General features: G+C 41.7%; 1 pseudogene; it reads right to left on the bottom strand.

The window, feature by feature from the left end:
* The window catches only part of LOC136455387 (uncharacterized), a 37,614-nt pseudogene extending 19,507 nt beyond the window's left edge, over positions 1–18,107 (bottom strand).
* Positions 18,108–19,855: the final 1,748 nt, after the last annotated feature.

Genomic DNA, 19,855 nt, shown 5'->3' with positions numbered 1-19,855 from the left:
CAAAACAATTGGACAAGCAGAACTTGCTGCATCCAAAATAACAGATGACATATCTATTTTTAGCATAATTAGGAAACCCTATTGAAAAGTGTCAAGCAACAGATTTCTCATTTTTACGAGCCTCATTCTAGCATAAGAACAGCACTCACCAATTTTTACCTTTACTGGATCTATAGAAAAATTATGAAAATTCACACAAGATCCACCCATGCAAACAAGATAATTTTCTATCTCCTACAAACAGTGTCCAAAATTTATGAAAATTTAACTACAAGCTATTCATGATATGAGCAGTACACCATAAAAATTTCATGCCATATGGAGCTGCATAGAAAAAGATATAATTATCCCTATTTCCTTCATAATTAAAAGAAATAATTAGGAACTCCATGTTTCATAACAGAACATAGCATAATTTATATTTTTAATAAAAACTAGACATTATCATGAACTCAACAAAATTGGAACCACATCATTTGAAGCTACCAACTAGGAGATACATATTTTTTGAATCTATACACAAATCTGTGAAAAGAATAAAACCAAAAATGAATTTGAATCCTAACTCTACTGCTGGGCCAGCCCGAAGGACACGGCGGCCCGCGAAGCGCGCGCTGGTGCGGCCCAGACACGGCTCAGCCCAGGCTCAGCGCAGCCCAGGTTTGGCTCCCGCCCTCGCTGCAGCGACTGACATACGGGACCCGCGAGACAGTGAGACAGGCAGGGGAACGGAGGAAGACGAGGCCAGTGGTGCATCGGTGCTCACCTCAACAATGCGCATCTGGCGGTGCCATCAATTTTGGCTATCACCACAGCAAGAGGGGGTGGTGACGACCATGACGGCGCTCGGCCACGACTTGGCTGGCTCCGGCGAGGCTACGGCGCCACTGCCCTAACGGGTGACTCTACGAGCTTCGGTAGCGTTCACCGGACCTAGCGCAAGGGGTAGAAGAGACGGCAAGGCTGCTGTGGTAGTTGGCCGCGTGGAGCGCCAGCTCCGGCGAGGTCAGCCATGGTGGCGGTGGAAGAAATGACGAATTCGCCCTTACCAAGGCTCAAGTGGACCGACTGAACGGTGGAGGTGGTAGAGGGGATCACAGCGAGGCTAGGAGCAAGATGGCCGACGCGTTTTTGCAGTGACGAGCATGCACGACGACGGCGACGCTCGGTCGGAAATGGAGGGCGGCTGCGGCTTGGCGCTGCGCGCGGTGAAGGCGAGAGAGGGGCAAATGGAGCAGGCGAGTACGTCGGGCAGGCGCTGGCCTTCTTCTGGAGCATGGACGCGCGACGTGGTGGCGGTGGCAGAGCATGAGCGCCACGCGGCGAGCAGCTCCTGCGCCGGTCGGCCATGGCGAACTCTGCCCGTTTTCTGAATTTTTCATTTCAGTGTTCAAAGACGATGACTGATAGACGAACTTAAGCGTGATGGATCTCTCAAACCATGACGATTTAGTGGAAATAATGTATACGATAGTTGTAGAGCTATGGTAGGGCTACAACTTTGATTTAGACATCAACAGCTAATTCACTCTGTATCCTGAGTTGTATCAAGCCAAAGGTGGCTCAATCAAACTGAAAATGGATTATGACTTAGCAATTTTTCCAAGTATGAAATCAGCATGGAATTCTGACTTGTGGGCCATGTTTGAGCATGTTCTATCCATTTTCATGAGGTGATCATAAAACAACTTTTGTTCCTTGATAAATTAGCTACAACTTTGGTAAAGAGTGCACAGCCATGCAAGGTCTCTAAGCTGGTCTTTTGAAACAGTCAAACAGTGGCACTCTAAGGGTCAATTCAAGTCAAACCTCTCCTAAAGGGCAATTTGGTCATTTTGGTCCACATGAACAATGTCCAAACAAATACCCTAAGTGTAGTTAAGGTGTATTAGACCATGATCAACCACTTTACACAATCATTATACCAATTTCTAATGATCACATGTGATGAAGCATAAAACAATCAATTCACTCAATTGTTGCAATTCCATGTTTCACATGTTTCATTACTTTTGCTGCAAGCTTAACTTGCCACATTCCTACTATGTTGCCATGTTTCAAGGTATAAGAAACTCATGTTGCATTCACATGTTTCACTACTACCATTCACAAGCAAATTAAGTATGAAACAACAGAATTGCGAATGTTGCATATGCATGTTTCAGTGATAATGGCATGATGACATAGATGATGCATATGTTTATAAAATGAAATGCAATTTTGTGGAAGCCAAACACCTAGGGTGTTACAGCCCTCCCCCCTTAGAAAAATCTCGTCCCAAGATTTAGAAAGCGTACCATTTAGTATAGAAAGTTGGATGATTTTCCTTTAAATAATCTTCCCGCTCCCAGGTTGCATCCCGTTCACTATGATTACTCCAAACTACCTTGTATAACTTAACTACTCGTGTACAAGTCACTCTTTCTTGAGTATCTAGAACTTGTACGGGCTTCTCCTCATAAGAAAGATCAGATTTCAAGTTGACTTTCCTTGTCGCTATTCTTTCCTCGGGAATACGGAGACACTTCTTCAGCTGGGACACATGGAATTCCGGGAATATAGCTCCCATCTCACGCGGTAGATCGAGCTTATATGCTACTCTTCCACTTTTCTCGATAATACGGTAAGGTCCAACATATCGAGGCTCAAGCTTTCTTTTGATTCCAAAATGTTTTACTCCTTTCATAGGAGATACCTTCAGATAAACATGGTCACCTACTTCAAACTCAATAGGTTTTCTTCTCTTGTCAGCATAGCTCTTTTGTCTAGCCTGAGTGGCAGTCATATTCTTCTGTATAGTTCAGACTTGCTCTTCGGCTTCTTTTACAAAATCAATACCATAGAATCTTCTTTCTCTGGGTTCCACCCAGTTCAAAGGAGTTCTACACTTGCAGCCATAAAGAGCTTCAAAAGGAGCCATTTTGATACTCTCTTGATAACTGTTGTTATAAGAGAATTCAGCGAGAGGTAACCAGTCCTCCCAAGAGCCTTTGCAAGAGATAAGACAAGCTCTAAGCATGTCTTCAAGAATTTGATTAACACGCTCAGTCTGTCCTGATGTTTGCGGATGATAGGCAGAACTGCGGATTAAATGAGTGCCAAGATTCTGATATAAGCATTCCCAAAAGTGAGCCGTGAATTGTGGTCCTCTATCTGAAACAATGGATTTGGGTACACCATGGAGACGTGCCACTTGTTGAAAGTAAATTTCAGCATAATTGTGAGGGTGATAGGTAGACTTGACCGGAATAAAGTGAGCGGATTTAGTTAGATGATCTACAATAACCCAGATGGAATCACAACCCTTTTTGGTAGTGGGTAATCCAACAATGAAATCCATGCTAATTTCTTCCCACTTCCAGCCAGGAATAGAGAGTGGCTGCAATAATCCAGGCCTTATGTGAATAGCCTTGACTCTGCAACAGTTATCGCACCTTGCCACGTAAGCTGCGATTTCTTTCTTCATCTTGGTCCACCAATAATACAGCTTGAGATCTTGATACATTTTACTGCTACCAGGATGGATGGACAATTTAGAAGAATGGGCTTCAGCCATAATTTGATTTCTAAGTTCTTTGTCTTTGGGTACCACAAGCCTATCATTAAACCAGAGAATTCTTTTGTCATCGACCCTAAAGTGCTTGGTCTCCTGATCTTTCATCTTCCGCTTGATGTGAAACACACCCACATCAGTCTTCTAGAGTTCGATAATTCAACTTCTAAGAGAGCAATCCACAGTGATATTGTGGAGTACTACAGGATGAAGGAGGTGTGCCAGATGAAAGTCTTCACTAACTAAGGAATTGCAATGGACCTTTCTGCTTAAGGCATCAACAACCACATTTGCCTTACTAGGATGGTAGTGCACTTAAAGGTTGTAGTCTTTGATTAATTCTAACCATCATCGTTGACGCATGTTCAACTCGGGTTGAGTAAAGATGTACTTGAGGCTTTTATGGTCAGTATAGATGTTGCACACATTACCTAGCAAGTAATGTCTCCAAATCTTCAGGGCATGAACAACCGCGGCTAGTTCTAAGTCATGGGTAGGATAATTGATTTCATGCTTTCGAAGCTGGCACGAAGCATAAGCAATTACTCGGCCCTCCTGCATAAGAACACACCCCAAACCAGTGCCACATGCATCACAGTAGACATCAAAAGGCTTCTCGATGTCAGGTTGTGCCAATACAGGAGCAGAGGTTAGTAGGGTCCACAAAGTGTGGAAAGCCTCTTCACACTTCGGAGTCCACATAAACTTCTCATCCTTTTGAAGTAGTCGAGTCATGGGCTTGGCGATTTTTGAGAAATCCAGGATAAAGCGATGATAGTAGCCAGCCAAACCCAGGAAACTTCGAACTTCTATGACCGTAGTAGGTGCCTTCCACTCTAGGACTTCTTGCACCTTAGTAGGGTCAACCGAAATTCCATCACCAGATAACACATGACCCAGAAAAGGTATCTTGTTCAACCAGAATTCGCACTTGCTGAACTTAGCATAAAGCTGGTTGTCACGTAACTGAGTTAAAACAATTCTCAGATGTTTAGCATGCTCTTCTTCATTCTGAGAATATATAAGGATATCATCAATGAACACGACGACGAACTTGTCCAATTCTGGCATGAATACTGAATTCATCAGGTACATAAAGTGTGCCGGAGCATTTGTCAACCCAAATGACATGACAAGGTATTCGAACAAGCCATAACGAGTAGAGAAAGCTGTCTTAGGTATATCTTTAGGACGAATTTTGATCTGATGATAGCCAGACCTCAAATCAATCTTGGAGAATACCTTAGCTTTGGAGAGCTGATCAAATAGAATATCGATGCGAGGAAGAGGGTATTTGTTCTTGATAGTAACAGCATTAAGGGGGCGATAATCCACGCACATGCGCAGAGACTCGTCCTTCTTCTTCACAAAGATAGCTGGACAACCCCAAAGAGAAGAACTAGGCTGAATCAAACCTTTCTTTAATAGCTCATTTAACTGACTCTTCAGCTCAGCCAACTCATTGGGCGGCATTCTATAGGGCCTTCGAGAAATAGGAGCCATACCCGGAATGAGTTCTATCTTAAATTCTACATCATGGTCCGGAGGCAATCTAGGCAAGTCATCAGGGAAGACATCTAGAAACTCACAGACAATCGATATATCTTCAATGGCTTTGGCTAGGGTAGCATTGGCTGTATTGTGGATAGCGATATCATGAGGTAACTGCACTAGAAAACCCTTCTTAACCACAGGATCTCTCAACATTACCACACAGGTTGATGTATCGATCAACACTCCATTCCCGCTCATCCACTTCATTCCTAGGATTACATCGATTCCTACCCCCGGTAGAACTACAAGATCCGTAAGGAACTCTCGATCCCCAATCTCAATCTTTACATCTTTAACTACTTGGTTAGTCATGATATTATTTCCAGCAGCACTAATACAATAACCACCCTTGACAATTGTAATCACATTCATCTTATGCCTAGATGCAAAAGTAGAACTCACAAAGGAATGCGAAGCACCCAAATCAAAGAGCACAACTACAGGGTGATCATTAACAAGGAACTTACCAGCGGTGACCACTTCACCAGCAGGAATTTCCTCCACAATAGTGTAGTGAACACGCCCCTAACGGACATTTCCCTGATCATTCTGCTTGGAAGGATAGGGGCACTTATTATCCCAATGACCAGGCTGGTTACAGTTCCAGCACGGCCTGTTAGCTGGTGGGACATTGGAGCTGTCCTGCCCAGAGGTATTCTTTGGCAAGGAAATTGTGTACCCCTTGCGGAAACCGGTTTTAGCTTGGTTCTTCTTCTGAGGTGGGCGGTACCGGACATTAGCATTGGGTGGACGATACTGGGTCTTGGATACCACTGGTGCCTTAGACTGAGAAGCACCGGCCTCAAAGTTTCTTTTACGGGTCTTGGAAGCAGCATATATCTTATCATTATTCTTCTGAGTCAGGGTGTCACTGATAAACTCATTAAAGGTGACACACTTGCAGTTGCCCATAGACTTTATCAGTTTTGGGGAAAGTCCCCTCTTGAAACTAGCTATTCTTTTAGCGTCAGTATCGATGAACTCGAGAGCATACCTCGCCAGGTTGTTGAATGCCTAGAGGTATTCATTAAGACTCTTGTTGCCTTGGGTTAGCTTCATAAACTCGGTATGCTTAATGGCCATGAGACCAGGAGGGATAAAGTGTCCCTGGAAAGCTGTCTAGAACTAGTCCCAAACTATCTCGACGTTTGCAGGGAAGGTGGTCCTGTGATGGGTCCACCAGATGCCTGCAGGGCCTTGGAGCTAGTGTCCTGCATACGAAGCCTTCATGCCTTCTGTCAAACGGAACAATCCAAACCTTTGCTCTATCGTGCTCAACCATTCATCAGCTTGTAATGGTTCTTCTACCTCACAAAAGATAGGAGGCTTTATGTCCATGAAGTCCTTAAAGCTACTGTACTGGTTCAGCTCGGGTCCCTGGCGGACATGTCGGTCATCACGGTTAGCCATATGGCGCATAGCCTCAGCTAGCATGCGCTGACTTTCCACGACTGTCTGCATTAGCTCAACTAGTGTGGGCGGTGGAGGAGATGGTTGTTCCTCATCTCCCATGCTACGACCGCGACGAAGGTTATAAGCCATCTGCAAAATGTATAGCCAATGAGCACTGACGATGTGGAAATTTTTGTAGATGAATTGTATAATTATGCCAAACTGAGTCCATTAGAGAGAATGCATTCATATAATCAACAGAGGCACAATCATTCATCACAATCACACAACTCATCAAGCACATCAATTGACACATAAATGCGATAAACTTAACCAACAACGAGATCTATAGACCGCAAAGATGGAATTTATTAAAAGCTCACATACGTGGAGCATAACACGTTTGATAGGTTACATCCAAGCCATAGTGGTTCCAAACTTTCATCCAAAATAACAGAGGGTCCGATATTACATCCCAACGATTAACTTATTACAAAGCTACCCGTTCATGCATGAGGATCAACAAAAGACTAGCTCTAGCACATTAGCTAAGTAGTAAGCTAAACTACGCATCGTCCTCGGAGTCAGTGTCGAAGATCTCTCCTCCATCTTCATCACTAGCAAGCTCTAACTCCTCATCTTCCTCCTCTTCAGGTGGAACATCCTCAGGTCCATTGACCTCAATGCCATCATCACCTTCAGCCATGATGACACCAGAGCTCATCTCATCCTCATCATAAGGTGGCAGGAGAGGGTGAAGCTGATTGTGTAACAGGTGAACCTCCTCATAGAGATGGTCATTGTACTCTTCGGCAACTGCCAACTGTTGCTCTAGCTCCACCTATCGTGCTCTCAACACATTCTCTTTGTGCTAGGCTTCATTCCGTTGGTTCATCACGTGAATCAACATACGTTCACAGTTGCAGTGACCAACTGTCAACCTCTAAACCTACAGAGTCTCTTAGTCCTGTTCCTGTGTTACTTGCTCCAAACGGTGCTGAGCCGCATTCCTCTCAGCAGTCACCCGGGCCAGCTCTGTCCTCAGCCTTTCCGCCTCAGTAGGCTCCGGACGGGGCTCACGAGGAGCTAACCGGTGACGAGGCGCCCTGCCTCCAGCGGACTTGCGAGTAGTGAGTTTCATGCGCGCCATCTGTAGCAAAAAGTTGCAACGTAAGGGGAGAATCATTTAAGGGATACGAAATTTAATTAGTCGGGACAACCATATTTTAAAGGAGGGAGTAATGCAAGAAATGCCATGTATGCTTGAACATGATGCATGCACGATCCGTACGTCCTCACAAACCTAGAAAAATTTAAAGGCTAGCGAAATATATGGTGGCATACATACGTTCTCTCGTATACGGTAGCTAGTCGATCTACAACGATACGTTGTTAGTGTACCTGCAGAAAAATTTCATTTCAGCCCAATAATTTCCCAACAAGGCATGTAAACTAAATACTTTCATACATATATCCCCCGATGCATATACTCTAGTATCACAGCTATCCGTCAGAGATACCCACATTTAAGTACTCTCATAGATACATGATTGAACATGTAAGTATGCGAGCAACCACAACTACTCTCCCCTAGACCGATGGTTGGATGTTCATGCTCTCACAACTCCCACTTACCAGAGCGTAGAGGTATTTTGATCCATACATTATCACCTAAGTGGATGGCATCCATATAATAGCACACCGTATAGACGATGAAACAGAAACAAGCAGGAACCCCCAAGTTAGTACTTTAATAAGCCACTTAAGAGTCCTTATTTGGGCATAAGGGATATGACCACTGGCAATACATAGTATTTAATTTAGGATTTTCGCAAATACTTTTGTTTTAAATACACAAATGACATGTTTAGTGTCGAATCTTGCTCTGATGCCAGCTGTAACAGAACCGACCAAATCATAAGAACGTAAGTACAAAAACAATCACCGAAGCGATCAAATTCCTGTACTTAAGCTCCCATAATCCCGGTAGTCCGGAAATCACGAAGGATTTCAACCAACTCTCGACATACAAACCAAGACCGTAGTGATTCAACACAACACATCATCCGTTACAACATTTCACAAGTAGCATCCGGATTACATCCATCAGAGTTCAAATAAAATATTACAAACCAAGTTCGAATGTGCGGAAGCAACATAGTTTAGTACATAACTTCATAATTTTCAAATACATTGCCAAGTCTGAGTCATATCCCACAAAAGCATCAACAGATATGAAAACTAGTAGAGACCACGCCCAACGGTCTAGTCTTCATCCCCAGCTGGGAGAAGGTAGTACTTGCAGCAACCAAAGTAGAACTGGTCATCTACAATAGGGGGAGATAAACCCTAAGTACGAGAAGGTACTCAGCTAGACTTACCCATCAAAACTAGAAATAAAAGACACCAAGGGTCATGCAAGGCTTATGAGGTGGGCTAGCTAGACACAATTGCATAAAAGAGCTTATGAATATAGTAACCAATTTATCTTAGCATCAAGTTATCATCATTTACCTGTCCACTAGATTAGCACCTGTACTAGAGCACTCACTTATTAGGAGCAAACAATATTAACCATAGCAGGTATAATAAGGCTATCATCATCATATCATCATTTCCGAACCATAGCACCCGTCAAGTTCTCACTAACCGGGAGAGACGGCGACTCGAATTGAATTACAACTTAGCTGAGGGGGTATTCCTAACTCTCACCTTGGCATACTTAGCAAGGGTAGCCGTGGGTCACCTTTGGGACAACTCAGGAACCAAATTCGCGGGTTCGATCAGCGCTAGCACTCTCAGGGATTACCCTTCTGCCAGGACGATCAGGACTTTTAAATCACATGCCCTTGGACTCACGCCTACGGCTCCCTTCCGAGGCATACTTTATACTTATCGACTCCCGGCCTGAGGTGAGCTACTCGGCTTCGTGGTCGGTCTCCAGACCTGGCCAACTAAGAGAGAGGCATGCGTTCAATATGAACAGGAAAGGCTCTAAGATTCAGTCCTTAATCGATACAGACGGAGTCACTGCAAACCGACAAGCCTCCGTCCGGTCTTTATTTTAAATTAAGACTGGTTCTTTTCCACGATAGCAAATATAGCCAACCGTGCCATATGTATCTTCCTATATCTCGCAGGTGACAGGAAATCACCTGACTTCTACCATGTTAAAGCAGGGCTAAGCACTACACGAGCCTGAGCTACATAGGATTTAGGGTATCAATATCTGGACAAGGATTGGATAACCAATGCAGCAAGTATTTGCATCCAACACCTAAACTTAATGCAACAATATATATATGTAACAATAATACTGTAACTGCATTTCGCAAATTAGGAGGCTTAATATGCTCCGGGGCTTGCCTTTCACAAAGTTGCATGGACGGTGATCCGAGCACTCAACAACGACCTTGTCTGGCACTTCTCCTAAAGGCTGCACCTCCTGTACCTCCGGTGTCGGCTGCTGCTGCTCGCTCGGTTTCTCAAATTCCAGCAGTGTTACTCCCTCCGGTACACCTATTGCATGCCGATGCACAAGATAAATATCATGGATGCATAAGGAATGACATGATGCTCATGATGAATGAATCACAATAAATGTTTAACGAAAACATCACTGGACACTCGTTTACCGAGTAAAATAGCTCTATTCAAATCACTTTAAAACATGTATCTACTTAACTTGAAGAACAAGAGCTACTTACCTAACTTGCATAACCTAAGGTAAAGATGCTCATCTTCAGTTAAAGGCCTAACACCTAAGAACATTACCACAAATTTAGGAAATATTAAAGGCGTACTTAAATCAAAGTTAAGGTTTTACATGCAACGAGTAGTTCCTTAATTCAATCATAACCAGAGTTCTATAAATCCAAATGACTTGCATGAGGACATTCTGGAAAGCTTATAAAATTCTCTACAAATCATTTGTAACATCAAAGCATGATTCTTACGTTAACCAAATCGAATTCCAGTAAACCTAGAATCTTTTCCAGAATGACAGGGTTACTAACTTAATTATTTAATGATGACGCAAAAGTATAATTGTACCAAACCAAGTTTACCAACTTGTTGCACATACTAGAGGAACACTAGAAAGTATAGTGTCAACTTCTATATAATTTATTTAATATCCTTTTCTAATTTATTTAGTTAATTAGGTGATTAAAGCAATATATAGTAAAACTATTCAGAAAAATCTACAAAAATTACAGTAGCTATCTCATGCTTCACATAGACTACCATAAAAATTTCAAAGCAATTGGACAAGCAGAACTTGCTGCATCCAAAATAACAGATGACATGTCTATTTTTAGCATAATTAGAAAACCCTATTGAAAAGTGTCGAGCAATAGATTTCTCATTTTTACTAGCCTCATTCTAGCATAAGAACAGCACTCACCAATTTTTACCTTTACTGGATCTATAGAAAAATTATGAAAATTCACACAAGATCCACCCATGCAAACAAGATAATTTTCTATCTCTTACAAACAGTGTCCAAAATTTATGAAAATTTAACTACAAGCTATTCATGATATGAGCAGTACACCATAAAAATTTCATGCCATATGGAGCTACATAGAAAAAGATATAATTATCCCTATTTCCTTCATGATTAAAAGAAATAATTAGGAACTCCATGTTTCATAACAGAACATAGCATAATTTATATTTTTAATAAAAACTATACATTATCATGAACTCAACAAAATTGGAACCACATCATTTGAAGCTACCAACTAGGAGATACATATTTTTTGAATCTATACACAAATCTGTGAAAAGAATAAAACCAAAAATGAATTTGAATCCTAACTCTACTGCTGGGCCGGCCCGACGGACACGGCGGCCCACGAAGCGCGCGCTGGCGCGGCCCAGACATGGCTCAGCCCAGGCTCAGCGTAGCCTAGGTCTGGCTCCCGCCCTCGCTGCAGCGACTGACATACGGGACCCGCGAGACAGTGAGACAGGCAGGGGAACGGAGGAAGACGAGGCCAGCGGTGCATCGGTGCTCGCCTCAACAATGTGCATCTAGCGGTGCCATCAATTTTGGCTATCACCGCGGTAAGAGGGGGTGGTGACGGCCATGGCGGCACTCGGCCACGGCTCGGCCGGCTCTGGCGAGGCTACGGCGCCACTGCCCTAATGGGTGACTCTACGAGCTTTGGTAGCGTTCATCGGACCTAGCGCAAGGGGTAGAAGAGACGGCAAGGCTGCGGTGGCAGTTGGCCGCGTGGAGCGCCAGCTCCGGCGAGGTCAGCCATGGCGGTGGTGGAAGAAAGGACGAATTCACCCTTACCAAGGCTCAAGTGGACCGACTGAACGGTGGAGGTGGTAGAGGGGATCACGGCGAGGCTAGGAGCAAGATGGCCGGCGCGTTTTTGCAGTGACGAGTGTGCATGACGACGGCGACGCTCGGTCAGAAATGGAGGGTGGCTGTGGCTCGGCGCTGCACGCGGTGAAGGCGAGAGAGGGGCAAATAGAGCAGGTGAGTGCGTCGGGTAGGCGCTGGCCTTCTTCTGGAGCGCGAACGCGCGACGTGGTGGCGTCGATAGAGCATGAGCGCCACGCGGCGAGCAGCTCCTGCGCCGGTCGGCCACGGCGAACTCTGCCCATTTTCTGAATTTTTCGTTTCAGTGTTCAAAGACGATGACTGACAGACGAACTTAAGCGTGATGGATCTCTCAAACCATGACGATTTATTGAAAATAATGTATATGATAGTTGTAGAGCTATGGTAGGGCTATAACTTTGATTTAGACATCAACAGCTAATTCACCCTGTATCCTGAGTTGTATCAAGCCAAAGGTGGCTCAATCAAACTAAAAATGGATTATGACTTAGCAATTTTTCCAAGTGTGAAATCAGCATGGAATTCTGACTTGTGGGCCATGTTTGAGCATGTTCTAGCCATTTTCATGAGGTGATCATAAAACAACTTTTGTTCCTTGATAAATTAGATACAACTTTGGTAAAGAGTGCACAGCCATACAAGATCTCTAAGCTGGTCTTTTGAAACAGTCAAAAGTGGCACTCTAAGGGTCAATTCAAGTCAAACCTCTCCTAAAGGGCAATTTGGTCATTTTGGTCCACATGAACAATGTCCAAACAATTACCCTAAGTGTAGTTAAGGTGTATTAGACCATGATCAACCACTTTACACAATTGTTATACCAATTTCTAATGATCACATGTGATGAAGCATAAAATAATCAATTCACTCAATTGTTGCAATTCCATGTTTCACATGTTTCATTACTTTTGTTGCAAGCTTAACTTGCCACATTCCTACTATGTTGCCATGTTTCAAGGTATGAGAAACTCATGTTGCATTCACATGTTTCACTACTACCATTCACAAGCAAATTAAGTATGAAACAACAGAATTGCGAATGTTGCATATGCATGTTTCAGTGATAATGGCATGATGACATAGATGATGCATATGGACCCGAGGTGCGTCCGGACTCGCCCCTGAATCTAGGCGTCCAGACGCTAGGAGCGCTGATTTATCAAATAAGATATGGAATCTTAAGGAAGTTCGGATGGAACCTGTAGGAGGGCTGGGTTTTCATCTATTACCAAAAAACATTTTAGATTGTTAATCTAAAAAAACTATGAAAGATGTTTTTAACATACTAGCAAACATGCCCGTGCGTTGTAATAGGATCCAATACGTAGTGAGTTGTAGCACGGGTCATGAGTTCGAGTCAAAATTAAATTAATTAGTGGTAAAAATATTTGTTTCTTAAGGAGTCAAAGATTAAAATGGTTGTGATCTCTTATTTATTGTTTGTTTTTACTCTTATTATATTTATTAGAACATGAAAAAACCAGGTGGAGAAAACAATGAAATTAAAATAAAAAAAGTCGAGCTAGTGTAAAAACATCCACGAGAAAAAAAAATCTGAGCATACTCGAAGCCAATTAAGATTTCTATTCCGGTTACTCGGAGTTGGAGAGATCTAATTGGATTAAGATTCTTAGTTGTCTATATTATTATTATTTTTATTTGGATTAAGATTCTTATTCACCCGAAATTGGAGAGATCTAATTGGATTAGAATTCCTAGTTATATAAAGAGAAAAGCTATCGGCGGTTTTCCACATTCACAAAGTTAGGGAAGGGATGACCCAACAAAAAGTAGGTGTAGAGAAATTTTGCCTCTTTATTATTGGGTATAGAATAAGATCATGTTTGCTATGGCTTTAAATGGTTTCAGCTTCTTGCAACAATATACAATATACAGAAGCAGTAGTGGTAAATAAAAAAAAATAGTAGCTTCATTAACTTGTGATTCATTTTAAGAACGGAGATAAAAAATAACTCTTTGCTACAAAGCACAAAGAATTTAAAGCTAAAACTAACTGAAACTCTACCAAATTAGACCTTAGATCCACCAAGCGATTCCATAAAAATCCTGGAGCATGCATTTATATCTTTGCGTATGAACGGTTGGGGGCTGATTTTCGTTGGGAAGAATCTCCACAGTACCCACCACGTTCGAGAGCTTATGCGTTTAGCAGTGACAAACATTTCATGTTCTCGATAGAATCATTAGAATTCCTGCCAAACGCCAAAAAAAGAGAAATATTTCGAAGAGAATCACTCAACACCCATGTTTTTGTATATTAGTCTTTTTTTACTATCTTTTTGTATATTAGTCCAGATAAACAACCAAAACTTCTAGTTTCAAAAATTCAGCAAGCCAACTAAACGTTTCTACAAAGTGATTCTAATTCATCAGCGTTTCTGGAAAAAAAAATTAGATCTAAAACATTGCTACTAGAATCTGGATCCTGCTAAACACGCCCAAGAATGGTGTGAAGTTGGGTACGAGATGCCTTCTCTGTCATTGCAAAAGTTGTTATTATTTCTTTATTCATGAAATCCAAAAGGAAAAGGAGGGTCTGCGAGGGGTAAAATATAATAATATATACAAAGTGAGACAACTAGACAGAATATATATATATATATATATATATATATATATATATATATATATATATATATATATATATATATATATATATATATATATATATATATATATATATATATGATAAGGCTATTCTGTAGCTGGTCATAGAATAACTTATTCTATAGGCACCTTGATTTACGATAATGTTTGTACCAATTTACGATAACATGAATATGCATTTACGATACTCGTGTTACTATAACTCACGGTGATATTTACCATAATGTTATAGTAAATCACTTAGTAAGAAGTTACTGTAGTCTCGTAAATTAGCATAGTAACTATCGTAACTCAAAGTGGCCATAGAATAAGTTATTCTATAGCTGGCCATAGAATAACTTATTCTATGGCCACCTTGATTTACGATAATATTTGTACCAATTTACGATAATGACAGTACATATTTATAATACATGGGTTACTATAATTCAAGATGATACTTACCATAATGCCATAGTAAATCACTTACGAAGGAGTTACCATAATCTCATAAATTAGTATAGTAATTATCGTAACTCAAAGTGGCCACAGAATAACTTATTCTGCGGCCAGCTACAGAACAGAACGTCTATATATATAGTAACAGAATAACTTATTCTGTAGCCACTTTGAGTTACGATAATTACTATGTTAATTTATAAGATTATAGTAACTCCTTACTAAGTGGTTTACTATAACGTTATGGTAAATATTCCCATGTGTTATAGTAACCCAACTATCGTAAATATGTATTGACATTATGATAAATTAGTATATAAAATTATGGTAAATAGAGGTGGCTACAGAATAACTTATTTTGTAGCCGGCTGCTGAATAGCCTCTCCATATATATATATATATATATATATATATATATATATATGTGCCAAGAACATGAGCGTATTTTAGATAGATAGTTTTTTTTCTTCATGAAATCTGCTCATCTAAATTCAAAATTTTAACTCGACATAATATTTATATTTTTTTAAAATTTTATTTTAGAATCTAAAAGATGTAGGACCTGTTCGTTTGACCTACTTCAACATTATTTTTCAGTGAAGGAATAATATTTTTCTCTCACAACAAATCAGCATAGATAAAATTTCAGTGAATGTATAAATCCTAAGATTCACCGACTCTGTCTTTTGGGCTCCTACATTCGTAGGTGTGAGTATTCAACGTATATACGAACCTTTACTTTTGAACTGTGATTAAAAATCTAACATTTGACGATAGCAATTAGCAAATGTATAAACCGAAAAGAAACACTTCGAAACTGTTACTTTTTAATAATATGTTTATTTTCATATAGATCCAAAGTTTGAGGATGGATTGTGGAACGGGTCTTCATGTTTTTTAGGCCAATCTCAATGGATACTCTATTTAGGTTTCATTTGCATTTAATACTATGACATATCAGCATATTTAATGACTTGGTTAATTATATATGAAGAGAAATAGAGGATTGAACTCGTTATCTCAATTACCAATACAAAAACTGACGATGGTGCTGGTAACAATGTCATAACACTCACCGCTCATACTAGCATGAGGGCACCCGTAATGGGTGACTTAAGCAAGCTATCTCTAAGTATTTTTTTTTATATTTTAATAAAAGAGAAAGAAAAGCTAAAGCTAGTTTAATACAAACATTCCAAGATCATTTGATCAAGTAGATATTGACTATAGTTTATAAATATCTTATAGCAAAAAGTATGGGTCAAAGTTGTTTTTTAAGACCCTGTCAATATCTAAAACGACTTCCTTCATAGATACGAAGGGAGTATATACTAAAAGTTAGCACTACTGAAGAAGTTATATTAGAAATAATAACTACTAGCTTATACCATTGCAGGAGGCCTATATTTATTTCTAGCTTGTCCTTTGAGACATGACGACTCCTCGTAAAATAACATTAAAAGTATGGTGTGCAGTGTGCTAGAAATATTTTTCAGCGGTCCTCCGAAATATACAATGCTCACGCTTTAATGACGCAGAGCCTCTTTATTTTGCCCAAAATTACCGACTGCGAAGACAGCAACGTTGATGTTACCTCATTAAGGGCCAGTTTTTTTTTCAAAAAAGAAAAACTTGATTAAATATCAGTTCCTAACAAATACTCCCCCCGTACTGGTAACTCAAGTTGCTTAGGATAACATTTAGCTTACCCAGGAGTACTCTTATACACGATATTAGTATTACCATACCGCTCATAACAACAAACTACATGATACAGTGTAGAACGATAGGGGAGGGGTGGATCAAAAAGTAACTGAATATTTTGTAGGCTTTGAAATAATATATTCTTCTTTATTAGGAGGCCTAAACTTTACGTGCAGAGCCAAAATTGAATTCTATCTAAATCAGCTATTTTTATTTTTAAAAAATTAATATAATCATATCAATTTTAAACAAGCCACCGAACCTGCTCAAACGAACTTTTTATCCGTAACTACAAGGTCCACCAACTTCATGAAGGCGACGATCGGAAAAGAAAGGCCACGAAGGCAAGAACCAAGATGTTTTGATTTTTTGACTCTATTTTAAATTATTAGACGTTTTATTTTTCTAAATACGTTGATTTTATTATATATCTAGATATAGTGCACATCTAAATACATAACAAAAACTTTAAAAAAACAAAATGTGTTTATAATTTCAAATTGATAGTACTCCCTCCACTTCAAATTATAAGTCATTCTAATTTTCTTAACATTTTTTATAGACAAACTAGCACTTTAGATCCTGGGTTCAACTTCCTGTGGGAGTAAATATTTCAGGATTTAACGGCGTTGTGCTTTCAGTGGTATACGATGTTCCTGTCAACGGCGAGGCGCACATGGTGACTTTGTCAATCTCGAGGATTTGCCAGCCTAGTCTTAGAAAATATTCACAGGGGTATGGTTTGCGTGCGTGCATTCATAGGGAAGAGTGTATGCGCGTTATGAATGTTTGTGTTGTACTGGGTAATAAAAAAAATATCTTAAGTTTGGTCAAAATTATAGATAGAATTACAATGATTTATGATACAAATAGGTACACTATGAAAATATAATTAACGAGAAATCTAATAATACTCATTATCATGAATGTTATTTTTTATATAAATTTATCAAAACTGAGATTTTTTGACTTTTAAAAAAACTTATAATTTGGGACGAATGAGTACTTTTTTTTACAAACTGACCAGAAGATAGAGTGCACAGGCGGCCAGGATGGCTCGATACCGGCCAAGCCGCGAATCAGTGACGACCGCGCCGACGAGCGGCAGCACCTGCACGGTTCCGGACCACGCGTTCACGCCGGCGGCCGCGGCAGCGGTGGACATGCCGAGCGGCCCGGTGAGGTACATGATTAAGTTGGCCGACACGCCGACGAACCCAATACGCTCAAAGAATGCCATCGCTGCATGGTAGTAGCAACAGCAACAGCGACAGTGAAGCATGCAAACTGCGGACGAACTAGGCAACTTGAAGACTTGCAATCTGCATGATTACCGATGATGAAGAGGGCGGCACGCCAACCGCCACGGCCACCACCGGGTTCGGAGGTGACTGGCAACCCAGGTCCGGGCATAATCTCGCCGCCGCCGGACTCCATTGGTATCCCAGCCATCCGGAGAACAGGTGCACGTCGAACCTTTTGCGGCTGTCTCGTGACTAATGGCCGCAGCACCGTCTGGAGTACTTATTCCGACGCCCTATTAGCTATTAATTGCTGCCGTCAGTGAGTGTTTCTCGAGGAACAGAGGATGACGGGGACTAGCTCAGCTATGCAAACCAAGTTCCCTCAAGGGAAAATTGTTATTTTAAGTCAGGACGCATAAACGCACTCGTGTCATACGCACGCCCACATATCCACGCCCAACCAGCTGTGCTTTGATCCTGGCATCTTGAAGTCTTTTGTAGGAGTATACCAAACAATCAAACACGTGGGGAGTACCAGACAGTCAAACATGCTACGACCGGCCGAATGGCACACCAGCCGCTAAACTTCATTCTCACTCTCCGTCAAACATACTCAACTCTATAACTAAATATATACAAAAAAATTATTTATATTTATAATATACAATAAGGAACATTAGATAAATTGTTGAATTTATTTTCGTAATAAACTTCTTTGGAGATACAAATGTTAACAATAATTTATATGAACATAGTTAAACTCATAAAAGTTTGACCAGCATGAATGCCATATCGGTAATGCTTTGTTTAGGGCGTTTGGACACCCCGTTCCCATCCGGACGCATCGAACCAGCGATGCCACATCTAGAAACCAACGCTCGGTCTTCTTCCTGGCGCCCCCTCACATCCAGAAGTCGACGCTCGGTCACGCGACTCTTCTCCCGTCACTCTCTCCCTCGGCAGTCGGCAATAAGGGAGCTCCCTCTACTGACGCCCCTGCTCCTCTCCACCGCGACGCCCCTCCTCTCCTCTCCTCTCCCTGCCGCGCTCGGAGTGGCAGGACGCAGCCGCCCTAGCCGGTAGCCTGGTACTGCTGGCCACACACTGCTGCTGCCAGCCCTCGCCCGCGCAGATTTGCCCCACCCGCTGTAGTGGATTGACGGTGCCAAAGCATAGGGACACGCCACTGTCTTCGTCGCCAAGTTCTTCGGCAGCGCCGACCACATATCCTTTCTCACCGTGTGCTGTCCCTGAGCCGCAACGCCAAGGTAGGAATGCCGCGGCCGACTCCACCGCGGCAGGGCACCTCCACCGCAGCGGGTGCTGCCATCTAACGTCGTGGCTGCCTCCACCGCGACAGTTCGTCGCGCCTCCCTTTGTGCCGAAAACGCGTGTTGCAAATGTATGTTTTAGATGTTTCAGAGGTATGTTGTAAGTGTTTTATATGGATGTTCCAAAAGTAGATCGGGATGTTGCATATGTTGCAGTGGTTTATACACGTATGTTGCAACCATCTGTTCCTAATGTTTCATCAATTTTTTCAGACGTATGTTGCAAGTGTGTTTATCTAGATATTACATATGTTTCACACATAAGTTGCAGGTGTTTTATCTGCATGTTGCGTATGTGTTGCAATGGTTTTCAAATATTTTCCACGTGTTTTTGCAAGTGTTTCAGACGCATGTTTGAAGTGTTTCATATGTCTTCTTTTGTATATTGCAAGTATTGTATCTGTATGTTTCAAAAGTAGATCGGGTGTTGTACATGGGATTCGCGTGGGAAGCGGGTGGGGGCGCGAGCGATCCCCACGCGCTCACGCGGCGCGGGCCCGTGTGGCCGTGAAAGCAGGCGCCGGTAGGCGCCTCCGAGTGGCATGGGCTCTCGTGTGGACGCGCAAAACAGAGGCGCAACAGACTTTAGCCGCGGACGTCCGGGCGCTAGCAGTGTTGATAGTTCGATACCATAGCAACGCTTAAGAGCAAG

The sequence above is a fragment of the Miscanthus floridulus genome, chromosome 5, assembly GCF_019320115.1.
Source record: "Miscanthus floridulus cultivar M001 chromosome 5, ASM1932011v1, whole genome shotgun sequence".
NCBI classification, from domain to species: Eukaryota; Viridiplantae; Streptophyta; class Magnoliopsida; order Poales; family Poaceae; genus Miscanthus; species Miscanthus floridulus.
The sequence above is the reverse complement of the archived record's forward strand: the minus strand, read 5'-3'. Positions and strand labels throughout refer to the sequence as shown.